Source organism: Diceros bicornis, chromosome 7 (genome assembly GCF_020826845.1).
Source record: "Diceros bicornis minor isolate mBicDic1 chromosome 7, mDicBic1.mat.cur, whole genome shotgun sequence".
NCBI classification, from domain to species: Eukaryota; Metazoa; Chordata; class Mammalia; order Perissodactyla; family Rhinocerotidae; genus Diceros; species Diceros bicornis.
Genome location: NC_080746.1, coordinates 21895530 through 21921243, shown reverse-complemented (window position 1 = coordinate 21921243; position 25714 = coordinate 21895530). Strand labels below are relative to the sequence as shown.

The 25714-nt window shown below is 38.7% G+C and overlaps 1 long non-coding RNA gene across 2 annotated transcripts in view; it reads left to right on the top strand.

Annotated features, from left to right (window-relative positions):
- Positions 1–21457: 21457 nt before the first annotated feature.
- Positions 21458–25714, top strand: part of LOC131408434 (uncharacterized) — a 32364-nt gene continuing 28107 nt past the window's right edge. For both annotated transcript variants that reach the window (XR_009220765.1, XR_009220766.1), the window contains exon 1: positions 21458–21556. This is a non-coding gene — a long non-coding RNA (uncharacterized LOC131408434). The remainder of the gene's footprint in view (positions 21557–25714) is intronic.

Sequence of the window (25714 nt, the reverse complement as noted above, 5' to 3'; positions counted from 1 at the left end):
GGGGACCGTTGGGGGTCTCCTTCGGTTCTGTCTTCTGACACTAGAACTGTTAAAAGATAAACTGAGGCATATTAAAAATTTCAAGTTTATTTGAGCAAAAATTGATTCAAATCAGGCAGCATCCAATCTAGCAGATAGAAAGGAGTTCCAAGGAGCTTTACAAATAAAGACTTTTATTGGCAGAAGGGAGCAGGAACAAGGAAGTTATCCTAGGCCAAAAAAATCAGGTTGGTTTTTGCAAGGTTGGTTGGTTTGTTTTCTTTTCTTGCAGGGATCTGTCAGGCAGATTACCTGACTAGTGCTGGTCAGGAGATTGACTGGTTTAAGGTCCCATTTCTGGGAGAGCCAAAACTGTAATGAAGTCTTGGTTTGGTGACATGGGGCTTAGCAAAGCAACTCCATTTTGGGCCTGTTCTTTTTTTTTTTTTTTTTAACAGAATCTTATGGCCAGATAATCTTATTGATTTCCAAATCAATGTTGCACCCAGATTCTACCCCTAAGCTTAAACTCTCCATGCAAATGTCTTCAGGATGTCTCCGTGCACAAACCCTCACCCTTCCCAGCAGAGGTGTGCTAGCTCATGCTAGCTTATGAGAGCCTGTTGTGCTCATTTCTTCCCAACTCCTTATGTCGCGACATCATCTCAGTAGCTTGGAAGTGGCCATGATGGGTAGATTTACATCATGGAAATCAGCAAATGCTGCAAACATGTTTTTCTCCCTGCTTCCACACCCCCATGGGAGCAGGTTTGTCAGTACACTAGTGCTCACAGAAATCTCAGAGTTAACTTGTCCAAGCGGAATGTTTTCTATTCTGCTTCTTCCTCTACCTCTCTTTGTGAATGGCATCACTAATCAGAAACCTGGCCACTGTCTTTGACTCATCTGACTCCCTTATGCTTATATCCAGTCATCTTCAGACACGAATAAGTCAATGTGCAGAGACTACTAATTGTCCCTTTCATCACTGGTAATAGAAATGTAGCTGGGCACATGGAATAATGTTTATCTTAGGGTTGTATGCCCAGTGCCTAGCACAGTGCCTGTGAAGGAAACCAGAATATGTTACCCCCAAATATGTCTCTTTGACATGAAAATTATTTTGAGCTGAAGGCAGTTAAGAAACAGTAAATACAAAAAAAGCTCCTTTTATTGAAGATGGATTCTTTTCAGCCCAGAGGAATCTCAAACAAACCTTGTTAAACTTAACCCTTATCTTCCTACTTCAGGAAGATAAGGACTACCTAGCCCTAGCCCAAACCCCTTTGTCTTCTCAATTCTTCACAAATTTATTGTCTCTTTGTCTGAAAGGTATAAAATCTTCCTGCTCTGGTCACTTCTTTGGAAACTTCATTCTCTTGTCAAGGCTCCCGTGTACATGTAAAAATTCAATAAAATTTGTATGCTTTTCTCCTGTTAATTTGTCTTTGACAGTTTTGTTTCATACCAGCCAGAAACCCAAAGAGGGTCGAGGAAAGCTATTTCCTTCCTCACACCTGACAAACACAATATTTGTGTTTCTCAGACCCCATTGTGTTTCACTGTGGCCATGGGACTGAGTTCTGTTAAGTGGAACGTAGACAGAAGTGATGTGTGACATATCCTGGCCTTTCCCTTAAGGCCATGATATGTCTCCTCCACGCTCTCTTTTCTCTTCCTACTTGATGCAAACTAGATAGGGCAGCAGCCTAGCTTTGACCGTGGGGGTGACGACAATATCCTAACACATGGGGATATCCTAACACAGCAGGTTCTTAAAACTTCTTTGTACCATGGGCCCCTTCGGCAGTCTGACGAAACCCTTGGATCTCTTTTCCAAATAATGTTTTTAAATACATAAAATATACAGAATTATAACAAAAAATAATTATGGTGAAGTACAGTTATTGACATTTTAAATAATCTAATTTGTTATATAGTTGTAGAGAAATTCTTTATTAACACACTAAATAACAAGATTTAGCAGCCAGGTCTAATATTTTATAATAATTTTATTTTTTATTTTTTTACAATGTCTTCTAATCTTTTTTTTTTAATTGAGGTAACGTTGGTTTATAACGTTATATAAATTTCAGGTGTACAACCTTATATGTCAATTTCTGTGTAGATTACATCATGTTCAAATGATGAACCAAAGACTAATATAATTAGACCCAAAGACTAATTAGACCCAAAGCCACCCAATAATTAGGCCCAAAGACTAATTACCATCCATCACCACACACATATGCGAATCACCCTTTTCTCCCTCCCCCCTTCCCTTCTGGTAACCACCAATCCAGTCTCTGTCTCTATGTATTTGTTTGTTGTTTTTATCTTCTATTTATGAGTGAGATCATACGGTATTTGACTTTCTCCCTCTGACTTATTTCGCTTAGCATAATACCCTCAAGGTCCATCCATACTGTTGCAAATGGCAAGATTTCATCTTTTTTTTTATGGCTGAGTAGTATTCCATTGTGTATATATACCACATCTTCTTTATCCATTCATCCCTTGATGGGCACCTAGGTTGCTTCCAAGTCTTGGCTATTGTGAATCCTGCCACAGTGAACATAGGGGTACATGTATCTTTATGCATGCATGTTTTCATGTTCTTTGGATAAATACCCAGCAGTGGAATAGTTGGATCACATGGTAGTTCCATTCTTAATTTTTTGAGGACTCTCCATCCTGTTTTCCATAGTGGCTGCACCAGTTTGCACTCCCACCAGCAGTGTATGAGATTTCCCTTTTCTCTACATCCTCTCCAACACTTGTTATTTCTTGTCTTGTTAATTATTATCATTCTGACAAGCACGAGATGATATCTCATTGTAGTTTTGATTTGCATTTCCCTAATAATTAGTGATGTTGAACTATAATAATTTTAAAGTGATGTTAAGTGTGAGTGATATTTCCAAATGCTGTAATAACTGTATTGTGATATGAAAATATCTATGATTTCAATTGGTGACTAAGCCACAGGTACTGTTAATGCTACTGTGATTTATTGTCATTATTCATAATTGAAGAGATTACTAAACTTCATTTAGAAAGCTGGTGAACATAAAGACATAATGTTTTTCCCATTCAAGTTCACAGACTTCCTAAATTCTGTCCATAGGCCCATTTGAGGGTCCATCAACCCTAGGTTAAGACCACTGGCAGAGGATGACAGAGCTTCCATGATGGATGCCTGGCTTCCTGGATGACCTCAAGGAGCAGAACCTGCCTGGACAATTATGTGAGAGAGAAATAGACCCATATCTTGTTTGAATCATTGCATTTTCGGAGGTTTTTGTTTTTGTTTTTTTTACAGCAGTTCAGCCTGCCTACATCTACTCTTAAGTATCTCTTCAATTAGTAGTCTTTTTTTACATCACTATTGCTGCCTGGTACAGGTATTGCCGAGCTATTGCTTAGAAATTGTAACGGGATTTTTTTTAACTTTTTGAGGTATAATTTGCATACAGTAAGAATACATGCATTTTAAGTGCGCTGTTTTATGAGTATTAGCAAATGTATACACCTGTGTAGAATCAATATGTAGAATATTACCATTACCCCATAAAGTTCCTTTTTGCCATTTTTGTCAGTTTTGTATCCCTCTCCGCCCCCACCTACCATGCTTTATTATTTTTATAGTGTTTTTGTATCAGCACACATCCAGAACGAAGATGATTAGAAGTGGCCATATTGTGCAGCTTTGACTTGTTCCCATTGTTAATTTCAATATTTCACCATGTTTGATTAAATGTATGATGCTTGATGTATGATATTTGCTGTTTTTTTTTTAATGCCTTCTATTAGATTAAGAAAGCTTTCTTCTAAAAAACAATTTGGTAAGTGTTTTATCATTAATGGAAGTTGAATTATAGTCAAAGGCTTTTTCTGATTTATTGAGGTGATTATATGATTTTTCTCCTTTATCTTTGTTTTTTATTTTATTTTTTTTCTGAGGAAGATTAGCCCTGAGCTGACATCTGTTGCCAATCCTCCTCCTTTTTTTTGCTGAGAAAGATTGGCCCTGGGCTAACATCTGTGCCCATCTTCCTCTACTTTATATGGGACGCTGTCACAGCATGGCTTGATAAGTGGTGGATAGGTCTGCGTCTATAATCCGAACCTGCAAACCCCAGGCCCCTGAAGAGGACCACGCAAACTTAACTGCAACGCCACCGTGCTGGCCCCTCTGCTTTATCTTTAAATATTTTCTAAAGCTAAACAACCCTACTTTGCTGGCTTAAACCTAACTGGGTCATGATATATATTGCATTTGTATATGTAACTCCGTTGTACTGTCGGTAAGAGTACAAATGAACATACTCGTTTTTGAAAGCATTATGGCAATTAAAATATGGCAATTGAAAGCAATATGGCAATTAAAATTTTTTTTAATTTTGAAATTGTGAATACCTGTATCCTAAGTCCAAGCAATCTAATTTGGGGATATCACAGAGGACTTCTCAGTCCATAAAGAATTGCATATAAAATTTTATTTCAGTTGCTTGTATATCTGTGCGTGTAGTTGTAGGGAATTAGATAGACTTGAACATATATTCCTATGAAATGGTGAAGAAATATATGTAATGAATGTGTAATGCGGGACACTACACAGCAGTTAGAAGCAACTTACTAGATTCACATACAACACAGAAGGCTCTTTAAAACAGTGCTAAATGAAGAAAGTAAAAAATATTGCAAATCTTTATCACAAAATTATATATGTAAATTAAAAACATACACACAAAATGCAATATAAGGATACACACATCTTCAAAGACACACATAAAAATCTTCCTGCTTTTCTGACTTTGTTTATGACACATCCTGTTGCCCCCTGGAATGGCTTGCCCCTGTGCCCAACCAAATTCTACAGACAGCCAGTCCCCAACCTAGGACCCATCTCTATAAAACTTTTCCAGAATAACTCAAGACTACATGGGTCTCCCCCATATTCTGAATTCCTGTGGCATATTTACACATTTTCCACCCAGACAATGTCACACATGAAATAAGACAAAAAAATATTATCAGGGCCAGCCCGGTAGCTTAGCGGTTAAGTGCACGCGCTCCGCTGCTGGCGGCCTGGGTTTGGATCCTGGGCGCGCACGGACACACCGCTTCTCCGGCCATGCTGAGGCCGCGTCCCACATACAGGAACTAGAAGGATGTGCAGCTATGACATACAACTATCTACTGGGGCTTTGGGGGCAAAATAAATAAATAAATAAAATCTTTAAAAAAAATATTATCAGCGGTAAGCAGGTATTTTTGACATACTTTCTTTCTCCAATTAGATGTTAGGCTGGGTAACTATATATATTCTTGCTCCCCATGGAGCACTGGGTACTTTGGCTGGTTGGTTATTAGAAAAATATTTTATCCTTATGCCGTGTCGGTCAAAACCAGCCTGTCCTTGTCAGGAAGAAAGGCTCTAGGGATCATTTTTTGTTTGTTTACCAAATTTTTCTTCTGAACTTTCCTCCTTTTCTTCCTTTCTCTTACTTGGGAGAACTTTTCAGCAGAGATACAGTCTTTCTAATTGCTTTTGCTTTGCTTTTCCCCTCCCTCACTGACCACAGACAAGACGAGAGAGAAAGAATGGCAGAATCTCTATAATTTTGCTGACTTACCTGTTTTAATGACTTCCCCACCTGGGTAGCTGGAAAAGAACCTGTGAGTTCTCAACTGGCTTTTGTGGCGGTGGAAAACTCATTTTTCTGTCTCTGAAGATGTGTATTTTCATCTATCTGTATTCACTGTCAGGTGGTTTTTTATTGTCTCTGGGCATAGATTTGAAGAGGCAATAAAATTAGATGGTGGTGTAATTCCACAGGCTCTGCTAACTGGGTGTTTCCCAGAAATTCTTTGAGATTCCTGTTTCTCTCCCCATATGTTATCAGACCCTTGGGAATGGAAATCTCTTAGTTGTAAGACAGCTAAGGTCTTTGTGGTAATAGTGTAAAATATCCCCAGTGGCTCTACTGCATGGATAGACTTTCTTCTGAAAAGGTGGGGTCTCAAGATGGCTGCAAGTAGGAGGGCATATTGTCAGTGGACACCATACAGAGAACTGGTGGGTGGCTGAGATGTTTCTACCAGTTTGAAAAGGATCTAATAAATGGGGAAGGAGTATTTGCTCTGTGGGATAGGGAAAGGAGGTGCAGGTCGTTTTTCAACTGAGGAGGCTCTATCCCAGGCCTCAGGCCCTTGCCCCACCTAGCACCTTCAGTTTTGTTGTGTGACTATTACATCAGCTCTTTTGTCCACTCTATTTTTCATACGAGGAAATTGAGAGTTTTTTGAAATTATCATAATTCGTTTAACTAGTCCCTATTAAGGCACATTTAGGGGCTGGCCCCCTGGCTTAGCGGTTAAGTGCATGTGCTCCACTACTGGCAGCCCGGGTTCGGATCCCGGGTGCGCACTAATGCACCACTTATCCGGCCATGCTGAGGCGGCATCCCACATACAGCAACTAGAAGGATGTGCAACTATGACATACAACTATCTACTGGGGATTTGGGGAGAAAAAGGGGAAAAAAAAAAAAAGGAGGATGATTGGCAATAAATGTTAGCTCAGGGCTGATTTTCCTCACCAAAAAAAAAAGAAGGCACATTTAATTGAATACGTATATCACTGCAGTGAGCATTTGGAGGATAAAGTCCTAGATTCACACATTCCACACTTACTTTTGAGAGCTTGCTACGTGCCAGGAAATATTCTAGGCACCACTGTGTTGAAGAGAGATATGTATCACCTTTTAATGGTACTTACATGCTAGTGGATAGATAGACAATAAATAGGCAAATATATATCATGATGCCAGGTAGTGACATTGCTAACAACAATAAAGCAGAGCAAGGGAGTGGAGTGGGATAGGGTTGCTATTTCAGAGAGGGTGGTCAGGGAAGTCTTCTTTGATGAAAGCCCTGAATATTGAGCTGAACATCTGAACTCCCATAGCACAGTGAGGGAAAGAACATTCTAGAACAGCAAGTGCAAAGGCCCTGACTTGAAAATGATTCTGGCATGTCCGAGGACAGAAAAGAGTATCAAGGATCATTCCTAGATTTGAGGACTTTGCTAAAATGCTAAGTGGTAGGGCCGTTTACTGAAAAGAAATGAGAGGGAAAGGGGGCAGGAGGGGCAAGTTTGAGAAGGGGAGGGAAGAGAGGAAGAGTCCCAGTGTGGACTGAGGTTTGTTGTGTCTATTACACATCCAGGGGAGGTGTTCAGAAAGGAGTCTTGGGCACAGAGGATACCTAGTTTGGGCATCATTGGCCTCTAGGACGTGTTTGAAGATATCTATTCCATCAGCTCTGAAACATAACTCTACCTCCCTCTCTTTCTAGGGCTAGATGCCCAAACCCTGTGCCAGTTTCTAAGAGTTGGTTTTGAAGATCACAAGTGATATATATTCAGCAAATAGCTCTGGTGCAAAGCTTCTCAAGCTATCTATTGTGAAAGACAAGTTATTTACTTCTAAACTGTCACCTACCCCGTCTTTTGAAAATACAATAAAAATCTGTGTAAATCACGCGGCAATGTGAAATTGTTTAGAAAGTTTCAAACGCTTGCTCTTAATTCCTGTACTTATTTTGATGAGGATCAGTAACGAGCAGTCCATAGACCGGCACATGGACCGTATGTGTATATCTGTGGATCACACTTTGAGAAGCATTGCAGTAGAGGAAAGGCTGTGTAAGAAAAGAGGGTAGTAGAAATAGACTCCAGGACAGGAGGTCACAGTAGAAAGGTCTTCAGTGGGGAGTGTGAGAAGCCAGGGCTGGGCTTATCTGGGCATTCTGATATCCCTGTATTCCCTTTGCATCTACAGGCCTTTGGCATAGAGAGATCACAGCAATGTTTACTGTATTGATGAATTTGCTAATGTGTATGATAATGAAGAATTAAATCATTACACTGCACAATGTGCATACAATTCACTCATTTATTCATCCAACATTTGCTTAGTACCTATGATGTTTTAGGTGCTAGTGATTCAAACATGACTAATAAAATATTATCTTTGCTCTTAAGAATCTCATAGTTGGGGCTGGTCCCATGCTGTAGTGGTTAAGTTTGGCATGCTCTGCTTCAGCGGCCCGGGTTCATGGGTTTGGATCCTGGACGTGGATCTATACTGCTCATCAGCCATGCTGTGGTGGCGACCCACATGCAAAGTAGAAGAAAATTGTCACAGATGTTAGCTCAGGGCTAATCTTCCTCAAGCAAAAAAAAAAAAGGAAGATTGGCAACAGATATTAGCTCAGGGTGAATCTGCTTCAGAAAAAGAAAAAAAAACAAGAATCTCATGGTTTAGTGATCCCAAGGTTGTAATCTTTATGGCATTAACAAACTTGTTCCTAGGACATCCCATCCTACCCAAAGCTTCACCTGCCTCCCAGGCACTATATTCCTGCATCTAGACATTCCCTGAGGACAATATACCCTTCTGGTGACTCACCTTTCTGGTGCCAGATCCAGAACGGAGATGTCCTAGTCTTGATTCTTGATCCAGGAATATAGTCTAAGTAGAAGAAGCTGTTAGAGATAGCAAAATTAATTAGTCATTATGCTTTCCCAAAATTTCTTTGTTTTATGTTAAAATAGATACTTGAGTATCCCCTTTGTTTGTATTTACTATTTTCCCATTCCTTGGCTTTCAACCTTTTTGTGTCACTATGTTTTAGATGTATCTTTTGAATAGCTTAAAGAGGGATTTTATTTTTTTAATTCTAATTTATAAATCACTGACATTTAACAGGACAATTTGGTTTATTTAAAGTTATTGTGATTACTGATATCTTTGAATTTATTTCCACATCTTTTTTTTTTTTTTGCTTCATATTTACCATGCTCTTTTTTTGCCCTTCTTTTCTATTCTCCTACTTTTTTGGGGTGGGAGGAGGACTAGTCCTGAGCTAACATCTGATGCTAATCCTCCCCTTTTTTCTTGAGGAAGATTTGCCCTGAGCTAACATCCGTGGCCGTCTTCCTCTACTTTATATGGGACGCCGCCACAGCATGGCTTAACAAGCGGTGCGTCGGTCTGCACCCGGGATCTGAACCTGCAAACCCTGGGCCGCTGCAGTGGAGCGCATGCACTTAACCGCTTGCACCACCGGGCTTGCTCCGGAATGATTACTTTTTTTAAAAAATAGACTTTATTTTTTTAGAGGAGTTTTAGATTCACAAAACTGAGCAGAAAGTATAGAGATTTCCTGTATGCCCCATTGCCCCACACATGCATGGCCTTCCCTACTATCAACATCATGCACCAGAGTGGTACATTTGTTACAACTGATGAACCTACAATGAATGACATATCATGATCACCCAAAGTCCATAGTTTACACTAGAGTTCATTCTGGGCGTTGTACATTCTATGGGTTTTGACAAATGTATGATGACATTTATCTACCATTATACTATCATACAAAATAGTTTCACTGCCCTAAAAATCCTCTGTGCTCCAACTATTCATCTCTCCCTCCTTTCTAACTCCTGGTAACCACTTGTCTTTTTACTGTCTCCATAGTTGTGCCTTTTCCAGAATGTCATATAGTTGGAATTGTGTAGTATGTCGTCTTTTTAGATTGGCTTCTTTCACTTAGCAATATGCATTTAAATTTTCTCCGTGTCTCATCATGACTTGATAGCTCATTTCTTTCTAGCTCCGAATAATATTCCATTGTCTGGATATACCACAGTTTATTTATCCATTCACCTACTGAAGAACATCTTGGTTGCTTCCAAATTTTGGCAATTATGAATAAAACTGCTATAAATATCCATGTGCAGGTTTTTGTGTGGACATAAGTTTGCAAATCATTTGGGTAAATATCAAGGGGTGTAATTGCTGGATCATATGGTAAGAGTATGTTTAGTTTTGTACGAAACTGCCAAAATGTTTTCCAAAGTGGCTGTACCATTTTGTGCTCCCACCAGCAATGAATGAGAGTTCCTGTTGCTCCACATTCTCTCCAGCATTTGATGGTGTTGATGTTTTGGATTTTGGCCATTTTAATAGGTGTATTGTGGTATCTCATTGCTGTTTTAATTTTCAATTTCCTATTGATGTATGATGTTGAGCATCTTTTCATATGCTTATTTGCCATCTGTATATCTTCTTTAGTGAGGTATATGTTTAAGTCTTTTGCCCATTTTTAATTGGTTTGTTTGTTTTCTTCTTGTTGAATTTTAAGAATTATTTATATATTTTGGATAACAGTCTTTTATTAGATATGTCTCTTGCAAATATTTTTCTCCCAGTCTGTGGCTTGTCTTCTCATTCTCTTGATGATTAAATTTTTTATTCTTATTTTCTCCCTTTTATAGTTTTGGAAGTTTTAGCATATATATATGTATATATATATAGTTAATGGAGTTAAAAAAAATTTTAATACACATATTTAACACAGCTTAAAATCAAATTGTATCTTTTGGTGCTCTTCTTCCATGCAAAGGAACAGTTAGCTTCCATTATCACCCTCTATAATACACTTTATTGTTTTTTGTGTGTGTGTGTGAGGAAGATTGGCCCTGAGCTAACACCTGTTGCCAGTCTTCCTCTTTTTGCTCGAGGAAGAGTGGCCCTGAGCTAACATCTGCGCCCATCTTCCTCTATTTTTGTACGTGGGTCACTGCCACAGCACAGCTTGAGGAGTGGTGTATGTCCGCGCCCGGGATCTGAACCTGCGAACTCGGGCCGCCGAACTTAACCACTATGCAACCGGGCCAGCCCCTACACTTTATTGTTTTATCTAGCATTTATTTCAAGTTTTTTTTTTTTTTGTGAGGAAGATCAGCCCTGAGCTAACATGCAATGCTGAGCCTCCTCTTTTTTTGCCCAGGAAGATTCTCCCTACGCTAACATCTGTGCTCATCTTCCTCTACTTTATATGGGATGCCACCACAGCATGGCGTGACAAGTGGTGCATTGGTGCCCGCCTGGGATCCGAAGCCGCAAACCCTTGGCTGCGGAAACGGAATGCGTGCACTTAACCGCTTGCACCACTGGGCCAGCCCCTCAACTATGTTTTTAATTCCCCTAACTATTCAATACTATTATAAGTGTCTAATATCATTTATTCATTAAACAAATGTTTTTTACATGCTTACCAAGTGCCAGGCATTATTCACATATATGAAAAAAACAACTTCTTTGTGCCTTAGTATCATTGATTTTCAGGTATATAGCTCATAGGGTTGTTATAAAGATTAAATGAATTAATACATTTAGACAGAATTAATACATTACAACATTTAGAACAGTGCCTTGCACTTAGTTTAAGCTCAGATTCATAGGAAGTTGCAAAGATAGTACAGAGAGGTCCTCTATGCCCTTCACCCAGTTTTCCCCAGTGGTTGTAACTTACATAGCTATAGTACAATATCAAACTCAGGAATTTGACATGGGTACACTGTGTGTGTATAGTTCTATGTCATTTTATTCCATGTGTAGATTTGTGTAACTACCACTGTAACCAAGATATAGAACTGTTCCATCACCACAAAGATGTCCCTCATGCTACCGCTTTACAGGCACACCCATCCTCCCCTCCCACCATTCCTAACCTCTGGGAATCACTAAACTGTTTTCTGTCTCTATAATTTTGTCATTTCAGGCATGTTATATAAAGGGAATCATATTATATGTGATATTTTGAAATTGGTTTTTTCATTCAGCAGACTGTCCTTGAGATCCATCCAAGCTGTTGCATATACCAATAGTTTGTTCTTTTGCATTGTTGAATAGCATTCTATTGTATGGATGTACCACAGTGTGTATAACCATTCACCTGTTGAGGTACATTTTGATTGTTTCCAGGTTTTGAGTATTGCAAATTGCAAAGCTGCTATGAACAATTATATACAGGTTTTTGTGTGAACATAAATTTTCCTTTCTCTGGCGTAAATGCAGGACTGCAATTCCTGGGTAGCATAGTAAGTGCCTGTTTAGTTTTATATTTTAACCAGATTTCTCTTTTGATTAGGGAATTTTACTCTTTTACATATAATATGATCACTGGTGTGTACAGATTTCTACCACCTTATTTTGTGAATCCAATTACCATATCTTTCCTGGTTTCTTTTCTTCCTATTTCCCATTTTTTTTTTGATTGATTGTGTTTTCTTTGTTACATTTCTCTCTCATCTGGTATAAAATTAAATATTTCTTTATGGGCTGCTCTTAATTTTTTTAAAAAACAGTAAGCTAAAACTTAAAAAAAATGCATCTGGAACTTACCAGTATGTAAAATTTTCCTATTGCTATGCTGTTATCACTCAAACCTGTATTAGTTTGCTAGGACTTCCGTAACAAAATACTACAGACTGAATAGTATAAAAAACAGAAATAAATTTATTTATTTATTTCTGGAGGCTAGAAGTCCCAGATCAAAATGTCAGCAAGTTTCTTCTGAGGCTTCTCTCCTTGGCTTGCAGATGGTCACCTCCTCACTGTGTCCTCACGTGACTTTTCCTCTGTGCATGCACCTCTCTGGTGTGCCTCTCTTCATTTTCTTCTAAGGACACCAGTCCTATTGAATTACGGCCCACCCAAAGGGGCTCATTTTAACTTAATCACCTCTTTAATCACCTTATTTCCAGATATGGTTACATTCTGAAGTACTGGGAGTTGGAACTTCAACATATAAATTGGGCGGGGGGGACACAATTCAGTCCATAACACATGCTAATATCATCTGGAACCTCAGTGCTATTTATAGGTTCACATTCTGGCTCACCCACCTACCAGCTCTGCATCAAACGGCAAGTTACTCAACTTCTCTGTGCCTTAGTATCATCAGTTTCCAGGTATATAGCTCATAGGGTTGTTATCAGGATTAAATGAATTAATACATGTACGACATTTAGAACTGTGCCTTGCAATTAGTTTAAGCTCAGCAATTATCATCAACTACTTCCAGGACCACCCCTACTACTATTATTTATGCTTAAGAGTAAGTTTTACATATTCCTTCACTCATAATTATAGCAATATTGTTTGTTTTCCTGATTTCTTTAACCAATATTGCTTCTAAAATGTACTCCTATTTACTGGATTGATTTCTGATCTTGTTGTAAATTCTTTAATAGTTCTTTCAAAAGGGTCAATATAAAATGGAGTACGTTTTTGTTTTGCCTCCATGAATAGTTAAGTTTGTGTGGTATCGAATTCTAAGATGAAAAATATTTTTCTTATAGTTTTGAAGACACTGTTCCATTTTCTTCTTACATCTAATGTGGCTGATGAAATATCAGATATCAAAGTTAATATCATTCTGAAACCTTTTAGGATTTTGTCTTCATCCTTGGAATAGTGAAATTTATGCAGATCTTTATATCTTCATCTTGCTTGGCACTTTTAATGGCTCATGACCCTTTAAATCTGAGAACTAATACCTGTTAACTTTCCTTTCATAATTTTGATCTCATTTTCCTTTTATTCTATATTCTGGAGGAATTCTTGAGTTAGTATTTCATCTCACACATTTATTGTTTTCATTTTGATTTTCAGTGTGGTCCCTCAAGTTTTCTTTATTTCATCTATCATATGTTTAGTTTAACAAACATCTAGTTAACTCTGAGTATGGCTGCAACATCTTCTTATGTCACTCTGGAAATTAATTATATTTCTTTTAAATTCCTATATAACTTGCTCTGTTTCTTTGATGTGTAAATTTCTTCTGAATGTTGTGCTTGATGCCTTTCTTTCAAGTATTAGTCTTTTTCAGATGATTGGAAATTTTTGGTTATGTGTTCATTATCAAATTTGAGATTCCTTACCAGAATGTTATATCTGTTTACTGCAGTTTGTTTCTGGGAGAGTTGTTAGAAGTATTGCCAACATCTAGTCTTTCAAGAGTCCAGCCTTCCATTTTTTTTCAGGTGTTATGCATGGCATTGCTTTGTCTTTCCAAACCGAGCACATACCTTCAGTGCTTTCATGTGAGGTGTGGAGGGGTCATACCTCCTGGTTTCTCTGTCAGTCATCCCTGGGCTCCCTTCTGATCTTGATGTATGAAACTTGTGGCAGTCTAGTCCTGAATTCATTTTGGACTGTAGTTTTGTACATTAATCCGATCTCTTTTGATTTCAATCTTTTAGAATTTTCTTACATTCTCTGTTCTGATGAAGGAAATTTTTCTTCTCTTCTAACATGTTATGAAGTTTTACAAATCTCCTTCCAGACATTTCTGTGGACTTATCTGACAGGGAAATCTGCAGCATGTGCCCAGTCCACCATTTTGAGTAAATTCCATAGTTTTTCCTATTTATCATCAGCTTCCTACTTTATGCTGTTAATCTTTTGTTATCTCTTTATACTGTTTTGTGTTATGTGCTGTCAAGTTGGCTCCAATTCCTGATGACCATGTGAATAAGTGATGTCCACAATGTCCTGTCCTCAGCAGCCCAGTCAGCTTCTGTAGACTCATGCCTATGGCTTCCTTTTTGGAGTCAATCCAACTCATATTTGGTCTTCCTCTTTTCCTGCTGCCTTCTACTTTTTCTAGCATTATTGTCTTTTCCAAAGAATCCTGCCTTCTCATGATGTGCCCAAAGTAGGACCACTTGTTTATCTTTTATCACTAGAACCTGTTAGGTGTATAATACCCGATAAAGAAAAGGTTCTCAATAGACTAGCTTTAGAATCTTGGACAAGTTCTTAACTTTCTAAGGCAGAACTTACTCATCTATAAAGTAGGATGTTAACAGTACAAGCTTCTTAAGATTTGTGAGGGTTAGGCATAAAAACATATATGCAGGCACTTGGTAGTTCCTTTATTCTGTCTTTCACTCTTTGTTTCAGGATAAATCTGTGAAATAAAATCACTCAGTCTCCATATAAACTCTTTGTGTCCACTTTTACTCATCTCAGTAGGATTCATGGCAAAAGACAGATATACTATCATTTCAACTATTTCCCATCAGGGTATCCAGAAAATTCTCTTTAGTATCAAACATAAACCCTGGGACTGTTTAATTCTGCTAATTTCCTATGGTTTGTAATGATTTTCACAACTGTATCTGTAATCACTCTTATTTATTACCATCCAGAGGAAAGCAGACTTCACAGAAATGCATTATCCAGGACTCTTCCAGTTGTAGTTTTCAATTCCATGCCAGCTATGCATGCAGTTTCCATGCCAGCTAAAGGAAAAAGGAAACTTAATGACTCATCTAGGGGTTCAAATACGGTGATCAAGCTCTCTAAGCCTGTAGGCTCCACTGTCTTCTTTTCTTGGTTCCATTCCCAGGCTGATCCTTTTCATGCTGTAGTCTCAAGAATCTTGAACCATATATGGTCTTTTTTTTTTTTTAATTTTTATTTTTTAATTTTTTTTAATTTTTTGTTTATTGCAATAACATTAGTTTATAACATTGTATACATTTCAGGTGTACATCATTATACTTCTACTTCTGCATAGATTACATCATGTTCACCACCCAAATACTAATTACAACCCATCACCACACACCTGTGCCGAATTATCCCTTTCACCCTCCTCCCTCCACCCTTCCCCTCTGGTAACCACCAATCCAATCTCTGTCTCTATGTGTTTGTTTATTGTTGTTGTTATCTACTACTTAATGAAGGAAATCATACGGTATTTGACCTTCTCCCTCTGACCTATTTCACTCCGCATAACACCCTCAATGTCCATCCATGTTGTTACAAACGGCTGGATTTCATCGTTTCTTATGGCTGAGTAGTATTCCATTGTGTATATATACCACATCTTCTTTATCCATTCATCCCTTGATGGGCACTTAGGTTGCTTCCAAGTCTTGCCTATTGTGAATAATGCTGCAGTGAACACAGGGGTGCACGTATCTTTATGCAGTGGTATTTTCAAGTTCTTTGGATAAATATCCAGCAGTGGAATAGCTGGATCATATGGTAGTTCTATCCTTAATTTTTTGAGGACTCTCCATACTGTTTTCCATAGTGGCTGCACCAGTTTGCACTCCCACCAGCAGTGTATGAGAGTTCCCTTTTCTCCACATCCTCTCCAAAACATGTTGTTTCCTGTCTTGTTAATTATAGCCATTCTGACGGGCGTGAGGTGATATCTCATTGTAGTTTTGATTTGCATTTCCCTGATAGTTAATGATTTTGAACATCTTTTCAAGTGTCTGCTGGCCATCTGTATATCTTGTTTGGAGAAATGTCTGTTCAGGTCTTTTGCCCATTTTTTAATTGGGTTGTTAGTTTTTTTTGTTGTTGAGATGCATCAGTTCTTTGTATATTTTGGAGATTAAGCCCTTATCAGATGTATGGTTTGCAAATATCTTCTCCCAATTGTTAGGTTGTTGTTTCGTTTTGTTGATGGTTTCCTTTGCTGTGCAGAAGCTTTTTAGTTTGATGTAGTCCCATTTGTTTATTTTTTCTATTGTTTCTCTTGCCCAGTCAGACATGGTACTTGAAAATATGTTGCTAAGACCGACGTCAAAGAGCGTACTGCCTATGTTTTCTTCTAGCAGTTTCATAGTTTCAGGTCTTACATTCAAGTCTTTAATCCTTTTGGAGTTAATTTTTGTGTATGGTGTAAGGTAAGGGTCTACTTTCATTTTTTTGCATGTGGCTATCCAGTTTTCCCAACACCATTTGTTCAAGAGACTTTCTTTTCTCCATTGTATGTTCTTGGCTCCTTTGTCAAAGATTAACTGTCCATAGATGTGTGAGTTTATTTCTGGGCTTTCAATTCTATTCCATTGATCTGTGTGTCTGTTTTTGTGCCAGTACCATGCTGTTTTGGTTACTATAGCTTTGTAGTATATTTTGAAATCAGGGAGTGTGATACCTCCAGCTTTGTTCTTTTTTCTCAGGATTCATTTACTTATTCAAGGTCTTTTGCTTTTCCAAATAAATTTTAGGATTCTTTGTTCTATTTCTGTGAAAAATGTTGTTGGAACTTTGATAGGGATTGCATTGAATCTATAGATGGCTTTAGGAAGTATGGACATCTTAACTATGTTAATTCTTCCAATCCAAGAGCACGGAATATCTTTCCATTTCTTTGTGTCTTCTTCAATTTCTTTCAGCAATGTTTTATAGTTTTCCGTGTACAGCTCTTTCACCTCTTTGGTTAAGTTTATTCCTAGGTATTTTATTCTTTTTGTTGCAATTGTAAATGGGATGGTATTCTTAATTTCTCTTTCTGCTACTTCGTTGTTAGTGGATAGAAATGCAACTGATTTTTGTATGTTGATTTTGTATCCTGCAACTTTACCATATTCGTTTATTACTTCTAAAAGTTTTCTGGTGGATTCTTTAGGGTTTTCTGTATATAAAATCATGTCATCTGCAAATAGTGACAGTTTCACTTCTTCCTTTCCAATTTGGATCCCTTTTATTTCTTTCTCTTGCCTGATTGCTCTGGCTAGGACTTCCAGTACTATGTTAAATAGGAGTGGTGAGAGTGGGCATCCTTGTCTGGTTCCTGTTCTTAGAGGGATAGCTTTCAGTTTTTCACCATTGAGGATGATATTAGCTGTGGGTTTCTCGTATATGGTCTTTATTATGTTGAGGTACTTTCCTTCTATACCCATTTTATTCAGAGTTTTTATCATAAGTGGATGCTGTATCTTGTCAAATGCTTTCTCTGCATCTATTGAGATGGTCATGTGATTTTTATTCTTCATTTTATTAATGTGGTGTATCACGTTGATTGATTTGTGAATATTAAACCATCCCTGCATACCTGGAATAAATCCCACTTGATCATGGGGTATAATCTTTTTAACGTATTGTTGTATGCGATTTGCAAGTATTTTGTTGAGGATTTTTGCATCGATGTTCATCAGTGATATTGGCCTGTAGTTTTCTTTTTTTTGTGTTGTCCTTGTTTGGTTTTGGTATCAGGGTAATGTCGGCTTTGTAGAATGAGTTAGGGAGCTTCCCTCCCTCCTCAATTTTTTGGAAGAGTTTGAGAAAGATAGGTATTAAGTCTTCTTTGAATGTTTGGTAGAATTCACCAGGGAAGCCGTCTGGTCCTGGACTTTTATTTTTGGGGAGGTTTTTGATTACTGTTTTGATCTCCTTACTGGTGATTGGTCTATTCAAATTCTCTACTTCTTCTTGATCCAGTTTGGGAAGGTTGTATGATTCTAAGAATTTATCCATTTCTTCCAGATTGTCGAATTGGTTGCCATATAGCTTTTCATAGTATTCTCTTATAATCTTTTATATTTCTGAGGTGTCTGTTGTAATTTCTCCTCTTTCATTTCTGATTTTGCTTATTTGTTTCTTCTCTCTTTTTTTCTTGGTGAGTCTAGCTAAAGGTTTGTCAATTTTGTTGATTTTATCAAAGAACCAGCTCTTGGTTTTATTAATTTTTTCTATTGTTTTTTTGGTCTCTATTTCATTTATTTCTGCTCTGATTTTTATTATTTCCCTTCTTCTACTGATTTTGGGCTTGGTTTGTTCTTCTTTTTCCAGTTCCTTTAGGTGCATTGTTAGATTGTTTATTTGAGATTTTTGTTGTTTGTTGAGATAGGCCTGTATTGCTATAAACTTCCCTCTTAGAACCGCTTTTGCTGTATCCCATAAATTCTGGCATATCGTATTTTCATTTTCATTTGTCTCCAGGTATTTTTTGATTTCTTCTTTGATTTCTTCATTGACCCAGTCGTTGTTCAGTAGCATTTTGTTTAATCTCCACGTATTTGTGGCTTTTCTGATTTTCTTTCTATAGTTGATTTCTAGTTTCATACCGGTGTGGTCAGAAAAGATGCTTGGTATTATTTCAATCTTCTTAAATTTATGGAGACTTGTTTTGTGGCCTAATATGTGATCAATCCTGGAGAATGTTCCATGTGCATTTGAAAAGAACGTGTATTCTTCGGTTTTTGGACGGAATGCTCTGTATATATCAACTAGGTCCATCTGTTCTAGTGTATCATTTAAGGCCAATGTTTCCTTATTGATCTTCTGTTTGGATGAACTATCCGTTGGTGTAAGTGGAGTGTCAAAGTCCCCTACTATTATTGTGTTACTGTCTAGTTCTGTTTTTATGTCTGTTAACAATTGCTTTATATATTTAGGTGCACCTACATTGGGTGCGTAGATATTTACAAGTGTTATATCCTCTTGTTGGATTGTTCCCTTGATCATTATGTAATGCCCTTCTTTGTCTCTTTTTACAGTTTTTGTTTTAAAGTCTATTTTGTCTGATATGAGTACTGCTATCCCAGCTTTCTTTTCATTGCCATTTGCATGGGGTATCTTTTTCCATCCCTTCACTGTCAGTTTGTGAGTGTCTTTAGGTCTGAAGTGTGTCTCTTGTATGCAGCATATATATGGGTCTTGTTTTTTTATCCAATCAGCTACCCTATGCCTTTTAATTGGAGCATTTAGTCCATTGATGTTTAAAGTAGCTATTGATAAGTATATACTTACTGCCATTTTTGAACTTTGTTTCCTCAGTGTTTTAGTAGTCCTTCTCTGTTCCTTCCTTCTTCTATACAGAATTGATGGTCTCTTTAGTTTGACTTCTGTCTGAAAGCTGTACTCTTTAACTCCCCTCCTCCCTCCTTTTATGTTTTTGATATCATATCTAACCTCTTTTTTGTGCATTTGTATCCATTACCCTCTTATCATGGAACTAGATAATTTTTCCTATTTGTGGTCTTCTCTTTTCTCCTTAAATCAGTCCCTTTAACATTTCTTGTAGCACTGGTTTCTTGTTAACAAACTCCTTTAATTTTTGCTTGTCTGGGAAATTTTTGATCTCTCCTTCCATTTTGAATGATGACCTTGCTGGGTAGAGTATTCTTGGCTGTATTCCTTTCAGCACTTTAAATATATTGTGCCACTCTCTTCTAGCCTGTAAGGTTTCTGCTGAGAAGTCAGCTGATAGCTTTATGGGGTCTCCTTTGTATGTAACTTGACTTTCTCTTGCGGCTTTTAGGATTCTCTCTTTATCTTTAATTCTGGACATTTTGATTATGCTGTGTCTTGGTGTGGGTCTCTTTGGGTTTATCTTGTTTGGGGCTCTCTGTGATTCCTGTACCTGGATGTCTGTTTCCTTCCTTAGGTTAGGGAAGTTTTCATCTATTTCTTGAAATAGATTCTCCGCCCCTTTGTCTTGCTCTTCTCCTTCCTGGATACCTATAACACGGATGTCAGTGTGCTTGATGTTGTCCCAGAGGTCCCTTAGACTGTCCTCACTCTTTTTAATTCTTTTCTCTCTTACCTGTTCAGCTTGGGTAATTTCTTCTAGTCTTTTGTCCAGCTCACAGATCCGTTCTTCTGTATCCTCTACTCTGCTTTTGAGTCCTTCTAGTGAATTTTTCATTTCCAGTATTGTATTCTTCATTTCTGATTGGCTCTTTTTTATATCTTCCATTTCTTTGTTGACATTCTCACTGAATTCTTCTATTCTTCTCCCCACATCAGTGAGCATCCTTAACACTCTTTGTTTGAACTTTCTGTCGGGTAAGTTGCTCATTTCTGTTTCACTTAGCTCCTTTTCTGGGGTTTTGTCCTGTTCCCTTACTTGGAATGTATTCCTTTGCCTCCTCATTTTGCCTCTTTCCCTGTGCTTATGACTATGTATTAGGTAGGTCAGCTACGTCTCCTGCTCTTGGATAGGTGACCTTATGTAAGTGATGGCTTAGGAGGCTTCCAGTGTGCTTCCCTCAGTTCTCAATGTTCCAGGGGTGACTCCTATGTGGGCTACGTGTGTCCTTCTGTTGTAGCATGTTTGCTCTCCCAGTAGGCACCCAGGGAGGCCGAGTTATGCTCCTGGCCAGCTCTTGTAGTTCTCAACTGCTTGTAGTTGTTGTGGGCCCTTCAGTCTCTTTATCAGGTGTGGGGAGCCTCAGCACAGTTGGCTGCAAGTTCTAATACCACATTTATGTTGCAGTATTTCTTTTAAGTGAGTAGGCCCCCAGTGTGACAGGTTGTTAGGCTCAGGGCCTTACAATTGCTATAAGCCTCCAGCCTTTAGGTCTCTTGTCAGTTCTCTAAGGATTGCAGCTGGGTGGGGCTGGCCTCAGGCACAGGAGCACCCAATTGTTTCAGGCTTTGGAAGGTGGGGCAAACTCCCTATGTGGGTCTTTGAGAAGCACAAGTCTTCTGCAGCTGACAAGCCCTGCTGCCCACAGGTCCACACACACAGTCAACACAGTCCTGCCCCGTGTATGCGCCCCGACCTCCCAAAGTGGACCCAGTCTCTCCACGGCGAGAGCCCCACACACTCCACCGCCGCCCCACACTCTCCACCCACTCCTTGTTCATGCCCTGCCCCACTGAAGTCAGCTCAGTTGCCAAGCTACAGAGAATCCAGCCACCAATCTATGCAGGCCCACAAGTTGCCCGAGGGCTTGTTGTTGGGTGGGGCCAGTCTCTAGGGTGGGCTGCCTGCCCTGGCTGAGCTGGATTAAATCGGTGCTCTAGCGGGTGGGGCAGACCCTGGGCTAGCAGGCCTCAGGGAGAACTCCAATTTCGTCTGTGTCAGCACGCCCACACTAGGCCACAACAATGGCCACCGCCAATGTCCCAGTCCCTGGAGAGGTCTCACCCCTCACCCAGATGCACTCAGGGCCTATTAGGTGAGTCTCTTTTCACCAAAGCACTGTGCACCTTTCTTTCTGGTGACTTTAGGTTGCTTTCTGAAACGGGTGAGTTTGCACGTGGGCCCTATGAGAGCCGGGTTTAATGTCTTTGTGAACCGGCTTTTCTGGGGGTACTCCCCAATGTTTTAGTAGCAGGCAAAGTCAGATATTATATCACTCGTCTCGATTGTGCTGGGTCCACAAAATGCCCACAGCGGGGGCGCTCCCGACTCAGGGTCCGGCGCCTCCAGGGAGGGCTGCGTACCTGTGGGCTGCTCCCGGTTGGCGGTGAAGCGCTGTGGCTTGTGAAGGTGGCGTTTTTCCTCTCCAGAAGGGAGTTTCTGCCTCTTCTACCTCAGTTAAGATTGTCCTTTGTTGCAGAAGTTCCTCTTATCCAGTTTTCAGTTCTGTCTCAGGGGTAATTTTTCCACGAGTAGTTGTAAATTGGCCATGTCCACGGGAGGAGGTGAGTTCAGAGTCTGCCTACGCCACCATCTTGACTTCCCTTCCTCCATATATGGTCTTCAGTGTTCAAGATCTCACAATGAGAGAGACCCATATCCATAGAATTTATATTAAGTCACAGAAAAAAACAAAAACAACAATTCCAATAGACTCTGCTACGACCAATCTCTTATGCAGGGTTAGAATGCTTTGATGGACAAGTAGGATCCAAAAAGAGGCAGAATCACATTATTGACAGTCCTACTAATATGATATAAAGTAAAGAAGGTGCAGTTCTTCAGGAAAAGAGGGCCTATGTTACTAGAAGTAGGAGTATTGGTGAGGACAGAAACAACAGATATTCAATACAAGAGGCAGTACAGATGAGGACAAATAAGAGAATGAGTCATATTTTCTGTCATTAATCCTTTATCTCTAAGGAAGCTTTATCTGAAAATTTGCTTTCTCCCCACATGAGTCAAATAGGATACTTATTTATTCACTCATTGATTTATTTATTAGTCTCGATCATTTATTGCATGCCTGCAGTTGCAAACTTGGAAATCACTGGGAATCCATGTAGTCTCAGAGCTCTGAAGGTCTGGGATTGTTTACAAGTGATAAAGATGTATTTCTTGCTCTCATCAAATGTCTGATTTAGTTTCAGTGTTATCTATGTTGACAGACACATGTAGAATTATTTCTAACACAATATAACATCATAGCCATATGAAAATAGTGCTATGAGTACACAGAACAGGGAGTGGTTGAATATGCCTATATGGACCTGGGACTTGAAGGATGACTGAACTCTCTTTCATTGGAGAAAGCCAGAAAGGATGTTCTTCATTAAAAAGGAACAGCTTGGACAATGGATTGAGGGCAGGAATATATAGTCAATATGATCCTTACCTAGTTCTGGAAGTAGAAAACCCATTAAAGGGCCACTTTTAAAGCTTAATTTAGTGTGAGATACAGAAGTTTAGGCTATGCTGGTGGACCCCTGGTTTCATTGGTAAGTTATTTTTATACAAGTTTGTCGTTTTGGTTGAATTATGACTACTTTCTGGGCAGGGACCAAATCTTATTCTTTCTTGTTTTTCTAAGCATGCCAAGCCTTTTTCTTGAGCCACTTGTATCAATATTGTTGTCCATGTTCCAAGAGAGCAAACTTTTCCTGGTAACACAAAGAGTAGTACAGCTAAAAACATATGTCTATATTCTCCTTTCTCTTTTAAAGCTGCAGTCGTCAATAAGTAATGATGAAAAAATACAATCTCTGTTCCCAAATTCTTCGTTTCTGAGCTACAACATCAAAATATTTTGTGATACACATCTCATGGGCTTTTGCAGATTTGATGAATCTTGGAGCCTTTCTGTCATATCACAGATGTATTCTCCTGAAAGAGAACATGTCTTTACTACATGCCATGTCATTTTATACATAAACGTCTCTCTAATTCCAAAGAGGTAGCTATTAGCTACTATTGCATCTAGCTTCCTTCCTGGCAAATGTAAAAGGAGTCTTAATTTTATTTAACACATACAGACTGAACCATTAATATATTCTGGGCATTGTTCTAGATGCTGTAGACAAAGCATCTGGTGAACAAAATAAGGCCCTTATAGTTAGGGAGCTTAGATAAATCTAGCGTTGGGTAAAACATGTAAAAGTCACATATACAACTAACTTGAGATTATTTTGGATAGTGATACATAGCCAAATGAAAAGAGAACATGGTGAAGTAGCTAATTAATAGAGAGATGGAGAGATCTGCTTCTAGCTTGTGTGGTCAGGAAGAATTATCTCTCAGGAGACACTTGACCTGAGACTGAACTTAGAAGAAAGAGAGGCTTATGGATCATGGAAAGGAATTTAGAAGCCATTGAAAGATTTTATCTAAGGATGTGAAATAATCTGATTTACATTTTTAAAAGATCAATCTGCATGTTGTATAGGGAATAACTTGTAGAAGTTTCAAGATTATAAGCAGAAAGACCAGTTATTGCCTCAGAGGTGGTATAGCTTGGATAAGGATGGCAGCAATGGAAGTAGAGAAGAAGAAACAGATTGTCTACACACATTGTAAGAAAATATGGCAGGACTTTGAGATGCGTAAGAGAAATGGATGAATCAAGGATAGCTTCTGATTACTCTATGGATTTTGCTAATGTTTTTTTGAATTGGAGAAGACTAGGGATAAATAAATGTGTTTTGGAATATGAATCAAGAATTCTACTTTGATCATGTTGAGTTTGCAATGCCTCCTAGATACGTAAATGGAGAGTTAAGTAGGCAATTGCATATGCAAGTACTAAACTCAGTGGAGAGACGAGAGCTGGAGACAAATATTTAGAAGTTGTCGAAATTATAAGTGGTTTTTAAACCACAGGATGGATATCACCCAGAATGAGAGTATAGATGGAGCAAAGCAGGTGGGTAGGACTGAACCCCAGGGTGTTCCAACTTTAGACGCCAAGTAGTAGAGGTGGAATTGGCAAAGGAGAGTGGGAAGGGGTCTCCAAGGAGGCAGGAGGAAAACATAGAGAGAGTCCTGTCACACTTCTTCCTTCTCTCCCTCTCTTTCCTTCCCTTTCTTCTATTTTCCCTCCTCCAACTGCCTTCCCATTGTAATTAGGATAAAATTCATACTCCTTGCCATAGGCTATGAGGCCACGATGATCTGGTCCCTGCCTTCCTCTCTAACGTCTCCCTCCATATTTCCCTCATTGACAATACTCCAGGCATAGTGGTCTCCTGTTTTTTAAATAAACCAAGCTCCATCATGTCTCAGGGGTTTTGCACTTGCCATTCTTTCTCTAGGATTTCTGTCTTTACTTTGTCTCATGGGTGCCTCCTTTCCATTGTTTTGATCTCACTTGAGGTGCCTTCTCTTCTAAGAGGCCTTCCCTAACTGTTCTATCTTGTCACCGCCGTCACTACCATGTCACTCTCCATCATATTACCTTATTATATACTTTGTTCATACTACTTTAGCAGTATGGAATTATTTTATATCTTTTGTTTATTTTTTTTCTTTACCACAATGTAAATTCTTTGATGGCAGAGAATTCATGTGTTATTTTGATCACTGTATCCCTAAAGACTAGAACAGTTCCTGGCACATGATAGGGACTTAATAAATATTTTTGACCATCTGAGTGTTTACTGGACACTGAACTATGAACCGTGGTTCATAGGCAAATGAGTAGAAAATTTATTATCCCTTGCCCAAAGGAAACTGGGTAAATATATTTAAGATGTTCCTATTATAATTGCTTTTTCCTAGACACAGCAAGAGTAGGTCAGGGGCCCAGTGATATCTGGGGCATAGTTTAGAGGGAAAAGTTAAGGAAGAATATGATGCCAAATTGCTTTATAATAATAATATTGCCCTATTCAACTGAAATTCTCATATCAATCATTCTTGTTTGGTCAAGTTTCAGGAAGGCCTACTAAAATGCAAGTAAGAATGATTAAAATATTAACCTACATGTGTAGATTATACAAACCAATGTTGTTGATTATCTGCTTAATGGTTTTCAAACATGTTTAAACAGTGGAACTTTTTTCAAACCAAAAGCTCACTCAGAAGCCCAACACACATATAATAAAAATTGCTAATATTTTGGCTGGAGTGGTGTGGCAGAACTTGTACCCCACCCACCAGGCACCTCTCCTAACTCCTATCCCTCCAGGCAGTACCTGAC